This window comes from Anomaloglossus baeobatrachus, chromosome 3 (genome assembly GCF_048569485.1).
Source record: "Anomaloglossus baeobatrachus isolate aAnoBae1 chromosome 3, aAnoBae1.hap1, whole genome shotgun sequence".
NCBI classification, from domain to species: domain Eukaryota; kingdom Metazoa; phylum Chordata; class Amphibia; order Anura; family Aromobatidae; genus Anomaloglossus; species Anomaloglossus baeobatrachus.
The window spans coordinates 203900299-203913952 of NC_134355.1; the positions used below are offsets into that span (position 1 = coordinate 203900299).

Below are 13654 nucleotides of genomic sequence, written 5' to 3' on the forward strand. Positions count from 1 at the left end.
GGAAGAGCCGCAGGAGTATACAGCCGCGCCGGTGATTTGATATATATACCGCGCCTGCTCCAATACCCTATCCCCACCAACATTTAAGTGCCGCCCGATACCCTGGATCAATTCTGAGCCTAACCAGGTTTTTTATTAACCCGGTTAGACCCACTGATCCAGGGTATTGACATGTCCTTCTTTTCAGAACACAGCAAAACCGGAGGTATTTCACAAAACCGTTAGGAAAAAATCCTGACATGTTTGTGTGTGCATGAGATTTCAGAAATCTCATAGACTTTGCTGGGTCTGTAAAAAGCAGCGTTTTATTAGCATGGATTTGCATAAAACCAAGGCAAATCTTGAACGCTTCAACGGATCTCCGTGATTCTGATATTATTTTTTCATGATATATTGTACTTTATGATAGTGGTAAAATTAGGACAATATTTTTTCTGTTTATTTGTGAAAATTTTAGAAATTTGGTGAACATTTTGAAAATATAGCAATTTTCAAACTTTGAAATTTTATGCCCATAAATCTAAGAGTTACACTATAGTTCAAAAGTTTAGGGTCACTTAGATATTTCCTTATTTTTGAAAGAGACGCACATTGTTGTTTCAATGAAGAAAACATTAAATTAAACAGAAATACACTCTATACATTGTTAATGTGGTAAATGACTATTCTAGCTGCAAAGGTCTGTTTTTTAATGCAATATCTACATAGGAGTATAGAGGCCCATTTCCAACAACCACCACTCTAGTGTTCTAATGGTACATTGTGTTTGCTAACTGTGTTAGAAGGCTAATAGATGTTTAGAAATCCCTTGAAAACCCTTGCGCAAGTATATTAGCCCAGCTGAAAACAATTTTGCTTATTAAAGAAGCTTTAAAACTGACCTTCTTTTGAGCGAGTTGAGAGTCTGGAGCATTACATTTGTTGGTTCCATTAAACTCTCAAAATGGCCAGAAAAAGAAAACTTTCATGTGAAACTCGACAGTCTATTCTTGTTCTTAGAAATGAAGGATATTCCATGCGAGAAAATGCCAAGAAACTGAAGATTTCCTACAACGGTATGTACTACTTACTTCAGAGGAGAGCTCACACAGGTTCTAACCAGAGTAGAAAGAGAAGTGGAAGGTCCCGCTGCACAACTGAGCAACCAGACAAGTACATAAGAGTCTATAGTTTGAGAAATCAATGCCTCACAGGTCCTCAACTGGCAGCTTCATTAAATAGTACTCGCAAAATGCCAGTGTCAACGTCTACAGGGCAGAGGTGACTCCAAATGGGATGTGGTCCGTAAAAAATAGTTTTGTAAATTATATTGAAAAAATGACAAATTGCTGATGAACTTTAAACTCTTCTAACCGTAACAAAAAATATAATTTTTCATCAAGTGCACTAATATAAAATAGACATGTGGGAAATAATATTTATTAACTATTTTGTGTAACATACACTACAGTTCAAAATTTTGATTTTTACTTGAAATAATTTTCTCCTTCAAACGTTGCTTTCATCAAAGAATGTTCCCTTTGCAGCAATTAGAGCTTTGCAGATCTTTGGCATACTAGCTGTTAATTTTCTGAGGTAATCTGGAGATATTTCAACCCATGCTTCCAGAAGCCCCTCCCACAAGTTGGATTGGCTTGATGGGCACTTTTTGCATACCATACGGTCAAGCTGCTCCTACAACAGTTCAATAGGGTTGAGATCTGGTGACTAGGCTGACCACTCCATTACAGATAGAATACCAGCTGCCTGCTTCTTCCCTAAATAGTTCATGCATAATTTGGAGGTGTGCTTTGGGTCATTGTCCTGTTGTGGGATGAAATTGGCTCCAATCAAGCGCTGTCCACAGGGTATGGCACGGTGTTGCAAAGTGGAGTGATAGCCTTCCTCATTTAAAATCCCTTTTACAAATCTCCCACTTTACCAGCACCAAAGCAACCCCCAGACCATCAAATTACCTCCACTATGCTTGACAGATGGCGTCAGGCATTTCAGTTGTTCTGCGTCTCACAAATGTTCTTCTGTGTGATCCAAACACCTCAAACTTCGATTCGTCTGTCCATAACACTTTTTTCCAATTTTCCTCTGTCCAATGTCCAATGTCTGTGTTCTTTTGCCCATATTAACCTTTTCCTTTTATTAGCCAGTCTCAGATAGGGCTTTTTCTTTGCCACTCTGTCCTGAAGGCCAGCATCCTGAAGTGACTTTGAGAGGCCAAGTTCACAGATAGAAAATACCTAAAAGTGACTATTCTAAAAACTGCAATCGTCCCACCGCTCAAAACTACATCCAAAAAGTTTATTAACCATTTATATGCTTCACAGGAACTAAAGCAATGTGTAAGGAAAAAATTTAAATTTTATTTTTTACACAAAAAAGTTAATTTAGCCATGAAATTTAGCATTTTCACAAAGGTATCAGGAAAAAATGCACCATAAAATTTATTGTGCAATTTCTCCTGAGTACACCGATACATTATATGTGGTGGAAATTGTTTGAGTGCACAGCAGGGCTCAGTAGGGAAAGAGTGCCATTTGAATTTTTTGAAAGCAAAATTTGCTGCAATCATTAGCGAACGACATGTCACATGTGGAGAGCCCCTGGGGTGCCTAAACAGTAAAGCTCCCCCACAAGTGACCCCATTTTGGAAACTTGACCCCTCAAGTAATTTATATAGATGTTTGCTTAGCACCTTGAACCCCCAGGGTCTTCACAGAAGTTTATAATGTTGAGCCATGAAAATAAAAAAAATAAATTTTTATCACAAAATTGTTACTTCAATCAGGTAGCTTTTTTCACAAGGGCATCAGGAAAAAATGCACCATGAAATTTATTGTGTAATTTCTTCTGAGCATGCCGATACCTCATATGTGGTGGAAATAAATTGTTTGGGCGCAAGTCAGGGCTTGGAAGGGAGGGAGCGCCATTTGAATTTTTAAAAGCAAAATTAGCTGCAATTATTAGCGGACGCCATGTCGCATTTAGAGACCCGCTGAGGTGCTTAAACAGTAGAGTGACCCCATTTTGGAAACTAGACCCCTCAAGGAATTTATTTAGATGTTTGCTCAGCGCCAGAGGGCTTCACAGAAATTTATAACGTTGAGCTGTGAAAATAAAAAATACAATTTTACCACAAAATTGTTACTTCAACCAGATAGCTTTATTCACAATGGTATCATGATAAAATTTATTGCACAATGTCTCCTGAGTATGCAAAAACCTCATATGTGGTGGAAATCAACGGCAGTGCTTGGAAGCGAAGGAGTGCAATTTGACTGCAAAATTGACTGAATCATTAGCAGATGCCATGTCACATTTGGAGAGCCCAAGATGTGCCTAAACAGTGGATCTCACCCACACGTGACTCCATTTTAGAAACCAGACCCCCTCAAGTAAGTTATCTGGATGGTTAACCCCTTCAGCCCCGGGGCACTTTCCGTTTTTGCGTTTTTGTTTTTTGCTCCCCTTCTTCCGAGAGCCGTAACTTTTTTATTTTTCCGTCAATCTTGCCATATGAGGGCTTGTTTTTTGCGGGACAAGTTGTACTTTTAAATGAAACCATAAGTTTTACCATATAGTGTACTGGAAAGCAGCAAAAAAATTCCAAGTGTGGAAAAATTGCAAAAAAAGTGTGATGGCACAATAGTTTTTGGGATGTTTTATTCACGGTGTTCACTATATGGTAAAACTGATGTGTGGGTATGATACCTGAGGTCGGTGCGAGTTTGTAGACACCAAACATGTAAAGGTTTACTTGTATCTAAGGGGTTAAAAAAAATTCACAATTTGTCCAATAAAAGTGGCGCACGTTTTGCGCCATTTTCCGAAACACGTAGCGTTCTTATTTTTTGGGATCCATGGCTCAGTGACAGCTTATTTTTTGCGTCTCGAGCTGATGTTTCTAATGGTCGCATTTTTGCGCAGATGCTACGTTTTGATCGCCTGTTATTGCATTTTGCGTAAAACTTGCGGCGACCAAAAAACGTAATTTTGGCGTTTGGAATTTTTTTGCCACTACGCCGTTTACCAATCAGATTAATTGATTTTATATTTTGATAGATCGGGCATTTCTGAACGCGGCGATAACAAATATGTGTATATTTATTTATTTTTTAACCCTTTCATTTTCAATGGGGGGGAAAGGGGGTGATTTGAACTTTTAGGTTTTTTGTTTTTTTTTTAATTTTTTAAAACTTTTTTTTTACTTTTTTTATTTTATTTTACTAGTCCCCCTAGGGGGCTATAGCGATCAGCAATCCGATTGCTGATCGCTATCTGCTGATCACAGCTATACCGCTGTAAACAGCAGAAATAGTCACTTTCTTTCTTCCTCTGCTCCGTGCCGAGGAAGAATGAAAGTGAAACTTCGTAGCACCAGGCATCATCACATGACCCTGTGCTACGATGGCAACCACCGAACGTCACGTGATCACTCACGTGACGTCCGGAGGGGGCGGCGGCAAGTAAAAAAGATGGCCGCGCGCATATAGATCTCGCTGCCAGACTTTGGCAGCGAGATCTAAGGGGTTAATGTTCCGGGTGGAATGCGATTCCACTCGGAACATGTAGGCACACATGTCAGCTGTTGAAAACAGCTGATATGTGTGCCGATCCACGCCGCCTGCCCGCGGCAGGGGGCGGGGCTTACCGGGACACGATCCATGACGGAAAGATCTGTCCATGGTCGTGAAGGGATTAATGAGCACTTTGAACCCCAAGGGGCTTTACAGAATTTTATAGCGTTGAGCTATGAAAATGAAAAAATACATTTTTAATCACAAAATGTTGCATTAACGCCAATTTTTCAAATTCACTTGGTTAACAGGAAATAATGAATCATACAATTTGTTGTGCAATTACTCTTGAGTATGCCAGTACCCCATATGTGGTTGAAAACTACTTTTGATACAAAGTACAAAGTGAAGAATGGAAGGAGTGTCATATTGGAGTGCAGATTTAGTTGGAATGGTTTCTGAGTGCCATGTCACATTGGCAGAGCCCCTGAAGTGAAGAAACAGCAGAACTTCCCCACAAGTGACCCCATTTTACAAACTTCACCCCTCAATGAATTTATAAAGTGGTGCAGTAAGCATATTGACACTAGAAGTGTGTTACAAAATGTTATGCTATTGGGCGATGAACAAAAAATGATTACATTTTTACGACTAAAATGTTGTTTTAACCCAGATTTCCAATTCTCACAATGGGAATAGGAATAGAAAGGCCCCATAAAGTGTTACACAATTTCTCCTCAATATGGCAATACTACACATGTGACTGTACAGTACTGTTTGGCTGCACCACAGGGCTCAAGAGAGAAGGAGCGCCATTTGATTTTTGGAGCACAGATTTTCCAAGAATCACTTATGGACTCTATTGGAAGAGCTCATAATTGTCAGAACAGGAGAAATCCCCCTCTTAGATTACCAAAGTTTTGAAATTACACCCCTCTGGGAATTCATCTCTGGGTGTACTGACAATTTAGTTTCCACAAAACATCCATAGTGTCAAACACAGTTAATGGTGCAGAATTAAATATTGCAAATAAGACCTTGTTGTGCCCAGTACAATACATTGTAGTGCCTGTACATTGTGCCCAGTTTGTGTTTCTGTAAACATGCACCCTGTAAATTTTAGTGGGTTTTCCCCACTGCAACAATGCCAAACATGTGGATGCTAACTGTGGTTTAGGCACATTGTGGGGCTCAGAAGAGAGGGGGCATGTGGATTTGGGAATGCAGCTTTTGCTTGATTTCTTTTTTTGAGGGGTGGGGCCAAAGCATTTTTCCAGAGCCTTTGTGTTACAAGTAACGTGGAAGCCCCCTATATTTCTGTTAACTGATGACGAACCTGAGTGTGTTTTTGTGGGTTGAGTTGAATGCTCTTTGGTGGCGATTTTGGTACAGAACATTTTTCATCAGTTCACATTTATCTTGTGCTCTATGCTGAGCACTTACATCGGGGTTTCCATCTCCAGCTACAAAATATGTAATTCAGGTGAAACCCATGATAGATCCATTCACTAATAAGGCAGCAGTATTACTCCGGACTCCATTTGGCTTTTGTTTTGTGTTGTCCATCTTTTTCAAAAGTGAACAAAAGTGTTGATGACTGCATTTTTGTGCACGCCTAAAAAGAGGAGTAAAAAGATGGACACCACCAGATCACAGGCCAGATGTGAGGTCAAAGTGTCTCCCTCATTACAGTGAATTTTACATTGGGAATTTTGTCTGAATCACATTTTTCAGAGATTTAGTGTACGTGCCCACGATCCGCACAAACTGCATCTTGCATGCAGTGTGTCTTCTCCTGCGGAGACAAAAGTGTTCTATGCAAGAGACCGCAGCTGCACATGCCCACGATCAGGGTTTGGGGCGCTGTGGACTTTTGCTCTGTTTTCCCAATTGAGGACACTCATGTCTCCACAGCATAAATTGACATACTGCATCTGGAAAAGCCGCTCCACATGTCTGTTTACGCTGCAAAGAAAAGAACAGTGGACATGACATTTCTATAAATCCATCCACTGTGCTTGTACTGCACAACACAGCGAATAGTTTTTTTATTTTTCCTCTGACAGAGTCATCTGAGGGTGTGTTTTTTGCGGGATGAGTTGGAGTTGTTATTGGTACCATTTTTGGTTACATAATATTTTTTGATCGCTTTCTATTCAACTTTTTGTGAGGCAGAATCAAGAAAAAACAGCAACTGAGGAATCAGGGTTTTTTTGTTGATTTTTTAACCCATTTAGATAGTTTAGACAGTTTTATTCTTTAGGTCAGTATGATTACGACAATGTCCTGTTTATGTAGTTATTTTTTGTTTTTCCGCTTTTACTCCATAAAAACTATTTTATTGAAAAAAAAAATGTTTTTGCATTGCTGTATTCTGGGAGGTATAGTTATTTTATTCTTCCTCTAATGGTATGGCAGCTTGTTTTTTGTGTAACAAGATGACGTTTTCCGCAGTGCCATGTTTATTTATATATGACTTTTTGATTGCGTTTTATTCTACTTTTTGTCAGCTGTATGCTGAAAAGACAGTTTATGCTACATTTTTTTATTTTCTAAGATGTTCACTGAAGGGATTAACTAGTGTGACAGTTTTATAGCTCGGGTTGTTACAGATGCAACAATACCAAATATGTGTACTTTTTTGGAGGAGGTTTGTACACAAATATAACTATTTTTTGGAATTTTTTTATTTTTTTGCTCTTTATTTTAATTTTGTTTTAACATTCTTATTTTTTTTACTTTTTTTACTATATCACTTAGCCCCATTATGGGACATCACCCCTCAGTGCTCTGATCGCAGCTTCAATGTTTTGCAGTGCTTGATCACTGCACTGTGAAAGCCTGTGTGATCATGCTGCAGGCATGATTACACAGGCTGTCCATAGTCAGGTGACCTCGGGTCACCATGACAACAATCGGCGCAGGCGCCATCACTGGCTGTGAGGGCAGGGGCTCGGCTCTATGGTAAGCTTAGTCCCTAGCCACAATCGCGAGTACACATACCCCTGTGCCTCTGCTATTGCTAGGATGTACCAGTACATCCTTGGTCTTTAAGTGGCCTATAATAGGACATACCGGTATGTCCTTGGTTGAAAAAGGGTTAATATGTAGCTGCCTCTTTTTCAAGGTAATTTAACTATTATCTCAAAAGTTTTAAATGGGCTGCATGGGCTATTCCTTCATTAATCCATCATCAATTAAGCAAGAAACAGGTATGGAGCTGAGTTTAGGTGTGGCATTTGCATTTGGATGCTGTTGCTATGAACCCCCAACATGTCGTCAAATAAAGTCTCAATGGAGGAGAAACATACCATCATTAGGCTGAAAAAAATAGATTAAATTCATCATAGATATAGCAGAAATGTTATGAATGGCCAAATGAACAGTTTGGTACATTCTGAAAGAAAAGAGATGGGAACTCAAAATTCTGGATACCCACTGAAGAGAACATTGATGATAACTACAAAATTCTTTCCATGGTAAAGATAAACCCTTCATAACATCCGCCCAAGTGAAGAACATTGACCAAGAAGATGTTTCAGTATTTAAGTCTACCATAAAGAGAAGACTTCATCAGAGAAAATACATAGGGATCACAAGGTCCAAACTATTAATTAGTCTTAAAAATAGAAAGGCCTGATTAGACTTTGCAAAAAATAAATCTGAAGAAGCCAGCACAGTTCTGGAGAAAGATTATTTGAACAGATGAAACTAAAGGCCCTGTCACACACAGAGATACATCCGAGCCAGATCCGTGGCAGATCTGTGCCAGATCCGTGGCAGATCCGTGGCAGATCTCTGGCAGATCTGTGGCAGATCTGTGGTTGCAGTGAAATTGTGGACAATCAGTGCCAGGTTTGTGGCTGTGTACAAATGAAACAATATGTCCATGATTTCACTGCAACCACAGATCTGCCAAAGATTTATCTCTGTGTGTGATGGGGCCTTTAGAGAAACCTGTACTAGAATGACAGAAAAAAGAAAGTATGAAGAAGACCTGGGATGGCTCATGATCCAAAGCACATTGTATTCTCTGTAAAACATGGTGGAGGCAGTGTGATAGCATAGGCATGCATGGCTTCCAATGGCACTGGGGCATTAGTGTTTATTGATGATGTGACTGAAGACAGAAGCAGCCGGATTAATTCTGACGTGTACAGGGCTATACTTTCAGCTCAGATTCAACCAAATACAGCAAAATTGATTGAATGGTACTTCACAGTACAGATGGACAATGACCCAAAAAACTGTGAGAGAAACCCAGGAGTTTCTTAAAATAAAAAAGTTGAATATTCTGCAATGACCAAGTCAATTTCCTGATTTTAACCATATTGAGCATGCATTTTACATGCTTAAGATAAGATGTAATGAAGAAATGTCATGACTCAACCATTCATGTCTAGGACATGAGCGACTGTTTTCTGTAACTATGGAATTGGGGTGTGCTGAGTTATCAGTTTGGTGAGGGACAGCTTAGTTGTCCATTCTGGTACTTGGGCAAGCTGAGTTGTCGGTGTGTTGAGTGACAGCTCAGTCATCCAATCTGATTCTGGCTGTCGTTAGGGTTGTTCAAGTATTTCCTGTTCCCGGTTATTGCTTTCATGGCCCTAACTTGTGGTGCGGCTCCTGTGCCAGGGCCTTCTGTTGTGTCCTCCTGCAGAGCCTATATCTGCACTTGTGCCGCATCATGCATGCTGTATTTATGTTAGTCTTTGCACTGTGATGGGCCGTACCCTGCACTTGGTCGTTCGTTGGTAGTGAGAGTGGCTTACTCACATGCACTGCTTCTAGGTAATTGCTTTGGTTTATCTGGGAGTGTTCACGCCCAGAGCTGTGCCATGAGTATTCTCTTATTAGTTGCATTAAGCGCCTGGCTCCTGGTTGTCCAGCAATTTGATCTTGTTACTCAACCCCGGACTAAACTCAGACTCATCTCTGCCTTCTCCTCCTGACTTTTCTGTTCCCGTCTGGCTCTCAACTTCGGCTCCCCTCCTGAGTACACCTTTGTCTGTCGCTTGTGCTTGTACATATTCTCCTGGTTACCTGAAGCCCGGTTTGCTTTATGACCTCACTCCTGTCTGCTACCTGAGTCTCATTGCGTCCTCTCGGTTCTGACCCCAGCCTGCCTTACTTCCCTCCGTCTCTGGTGTCCTCAGCGCCACCTAGCTTACTACCTGTTACTGCACTACTCAGTGACCAGTTTCTCCCTCCTCTGTGGGAGGGACGTTACAATTGCCCAACTACTTAGCTGAGCAGTTTCTCCTAGAACATAGCGAGTTGTAGCATTCTGTTCAGTGGAGCTTGTTGGCCTGTGTTACTGGGTTCTGTTTCATTGATCCATTGCTATCTGACCTTGGACCTCATTCTGACCATCCATTTGCCCAGCCCCTTTGCTCTGATCTGCTACCCTCTAGGTATTCTGAGTCTGGATCATGACCTGACTACATCTTTATTTAGCCCCTTAATCCTTGGCCTGCTCTACTGTTATCTGACTCTAGAACGTTTGACTACCCTGCCTCACGAATTGTCACAGGTGACTAGTGTCACAAAAAAGATCCACGAACAAGCAATCACTAAAGTCAGCTGCACTAAAGCCTGACAAAGCATCAAAAAGGAGGAAACCCATATGCCCATGGCTTCTAGATTAGCTACTGCCTACAAAGGTTTCTCTACAAAGTATTACAAATTAACATTTTACTGATGGTAAAGACATTTTGTCAATTACTTTTGAGCCCTTGAAATGAGCAGTCTTTGTAGAAAAATTGTTGCAATTACTAAAGGGAAATTTTTGTCCAAGCTCTTTAATTACACCTGAAAGTTTACAGTTCAATTGCAGTTTGTAGAAATCCATTTTGCTGTTTAAGGCCGCCTTCACACGTCCGTGATACACGTGCGTGTTTGGTCCGTTTCCGTATATGCCGGAGACACGGCCAAACGTGCACCAATGTTAATCTATGATTGTGGTCACACGTGCGTTATTTCATTATGTCCGTGTGTGCGTGTCCGTGATCCGTATGTGTTTGCGTTCTGCACGGATGCATGTCCGTTATCTGCACGGAGCACGCACACGTGGACACAATGAAAGTCTATGGGTATGTGCACACACGTTAGTAAACACGTATGCATCTACCTATAGTCCGTGTCCGTTTGGTGTTTTTATTTCTAGTGATGTCGGCTATTCTTTCTATTTCTGTGTATGTCGGTCAATCTCCCTGAGTCCGTCTCTCTGTCTCTCTGTCGGTCTCTCTGTCCCTCTCTCACAGTCTGTCAGTCAGTTTCCCCCCCCCTCTCTCATACTTACCGTTCCCCGATCACCGGCGCGGCGCTGCACGGCATTCACACTGCTGCGGCGGCTTTTACTATTTTGAAAAAGCCGGCCGCTCATTAAACAATCTCCTATTCCCTGCTTTCCCCGCCCACCAGCGCCTATGATTGGTTGCAGTGAGACACGCCCCCACACTGAGTGACAGGTGCCTCACTGCACCCAATCACAGCAGCCGGTGGGCGTGTCTATACTGTGCAGTAAAATAAATAAATAAATAATTAAAAAAAAACGGCGTGCGGTCCCCCCCAATTTTAATGCCAGCCAGATAAAGCCATAAGGCTGAAGGCTGGTATTCTCAGGATGGGGAGCTCCACGTTATGGGGAGCCCCCCACCCTAACAATATCAGTCAGCAGCCGCCCAGAATTGCCGCATACATTATATGCGACAGTTCTGGGGCTGTACCCGGCTCTTCCCGATTTGCCCTGGTGCTTTGGAAAATCGGGGTAATAAGGAGTTAATGGCAGCCCATAGCTGCCACTAAATCCTAGATTAATCATGTCAGGCGTCTATGAGATTCCTTTCATGATTAATCTGTAAATTACAGTAAATAAACACACACCAGAAAAAATCCTTTATTAGAAATAAAAAACACACACATATACCCTGGTTCAACAATTTAATCAGCCCGAAAAAGCCCTCCATGTCCGGCGTAATCCAGGATGGTCCAGCGTCGCTTCCAGCTCTGCTGCATGGAGGTGAAAGGAGCTGCAGAAGACACCGCCGCTCCCGACAGCTCCACGCGGCAACTGAGGTGAGAAGCGCGATTAGCTGAGCTGTCACTGAGGTTACCCGCTGTCACTGGATCCAGTGACAGCGGGTAACCTCAGTGACAGCTCAGCTGATCGCGCGGCTGTCTTCATTTGCCGCGTGGAGGTGACCGGAGCGGCGGTGTCTTCTGCAGCTCCTGTCACCTCCATGCAGCAGCGCTGGAAGCGACGCTGGACCATCCTGGATTACGCCGGACATGGAGGGCTTTTTCGGGCTGATTAAATTGTTGAACCAGGGTATATGTGTGTGTTTTTTATTTCTAATAAAGGATTTTTTCAGGTGTGTGTGTTTATTTACTGTAATTTACAGATTAATCATGTAAGGAATCTCATAGACGCCTGATATGATTAATCTAGGATTTAGTGGCAGCTATGGGCTGCCATTAACTCCTTATTACCCCGATTTGCCAAAGCACCAGGGCAAATCGGGAAGAGCCGGGTACAGTCCCAGAACTGTCGCATATAATGTATGCGGCAATTCTGGGCGGCTGCTGACTGATATTGTTAGGGTGGGGGGCTCCCCATAACGTGGATCTCCCCATCCTGAGAATACCAGCCTTCAGCCGTATGGCTTTATCTGGCTGGCATTAAAATTGGGGGGGGACCGCACGCCGTTTTTTTTTAGTTATTTATTTATTTATTTTACTGCACAGTATAGACACGCCCACCGGCTGCTGTGATTGGGTGCAGTGTGACACCAGTCACTCAGCGTGGGGGCGTGTCTCACTGTAACCAATCATAGGCGCCGGTGGTCGGGGAAAGCAGGGAATAGGAGATTGTTTAATGAGCGGCCGGCTTTTTCAAAATAGTAAAAGCCGTCGCAGGAGTGTGAACGCCATGCAGCGCCGGGGATCGGGGATCGAGGAACGGTGAGTATGAGAGAGGGGGGGAAACTTCAGTCACTCGGGGGATTAGCGGTCACCGGTGAATCCTTCACAGGTGACCGCTAATCAGTACTCGACACAGACAGAGCCGCGGTATGAGGATGAAGTCGGGTGAAGTTCACCCGAGTTCATTCTCATCGCGCAACTCTGTCTGCTGTCAGCCGACATTTATAAACGACATTCTGCATCACACACACGGACATTACACACGGACATTACACGTACACATACACGTTAATTCCACATGCACACACAGACGTTCTACACACAAACACGGCTAGCATACGCAATTCACACAGGTGCCACACGGACCATAAAAACGGACACAAAAACGGGACACGGACCCGAAAAACGGCCCGTAACACACGTGCGTGTTTTTCACGGACGTGTGAAGGGGGCCTTAGAGAAATCCTAATTGAAATTGTTTGCTAATGAGTTGCAAAGGTAGTCGGTGGGCGCTTAAAGCTCTCCTGTCTCTCTCCCTACTTCCCCGATGGTGCCTGCCTCCTTTATCTGATTAACAGATGTCTGAATCATGAGTGATCTGTCAGTCAGAGTCAAAAGGTGAGCAGCAGGTGGGGAATAGGGAGAGAAGCAGGAGAGCTGTACATGCAGCGCCCACTCAGGACCGCCATCAGGGCATTACAACCATAACAGGTGTACCGGGCCTGGTGAAGAGGGAGGGAGGGTAATTACATAACTTTATCAAGCCCCGGCCGCCCCCTCTTCACAGGGTCACGGGCGGCACTGTACCTTTAAATCTTTCTGTCTGGCTACGCAGCATGCTGTGCGTTGTTAGGTCCTGGCAGATCATCTGTGTGAATAGGATCCCAGCCTCTTCTCTGCTCTCCAGACAGGACCTGCGGAGCTCAGTGCAGGCTCCACCCTTCCTCTTCCTGTGCTGTGATTCATAGCTTCTCTCCTCGACTAGGAGTTCTTGGCCAGTCAGAGGCTAGTAAGAAGGATGTGTGGTGACAATCCCATGATAGGGGTCTGAGTCTGCTATACTGTGCACTGTGGTGGGCTGGATGGAGTAATAATAGAGGATCTGTACCTCGGTATGTTATTAGGGGCTGGGGGGCTGTGTATATTATTAGAAGCTGGGGGGGTTGAGCTGTGTATATTATATGGGCTTGGGGGATTATTGCTATGTTAATTATGAGGGG

The 13654-nt window shown here is 42.8% G+C and overlaps 1 protein-coding gene across 2 annotated transcripts in view; it reads right to left on the reverse strand.

Moving 5' to 3' along the window:
• SMOC2 (SPARC related modular calcium binding 2) overlaps nucleotides 1-13654 on the reverse strand; it is a 767036-nt gene that overhangs the window by 259056 nt on the left and 494326 nt on the right. The gene's annotated exons all lie outside the window — the stretch shown is intronic.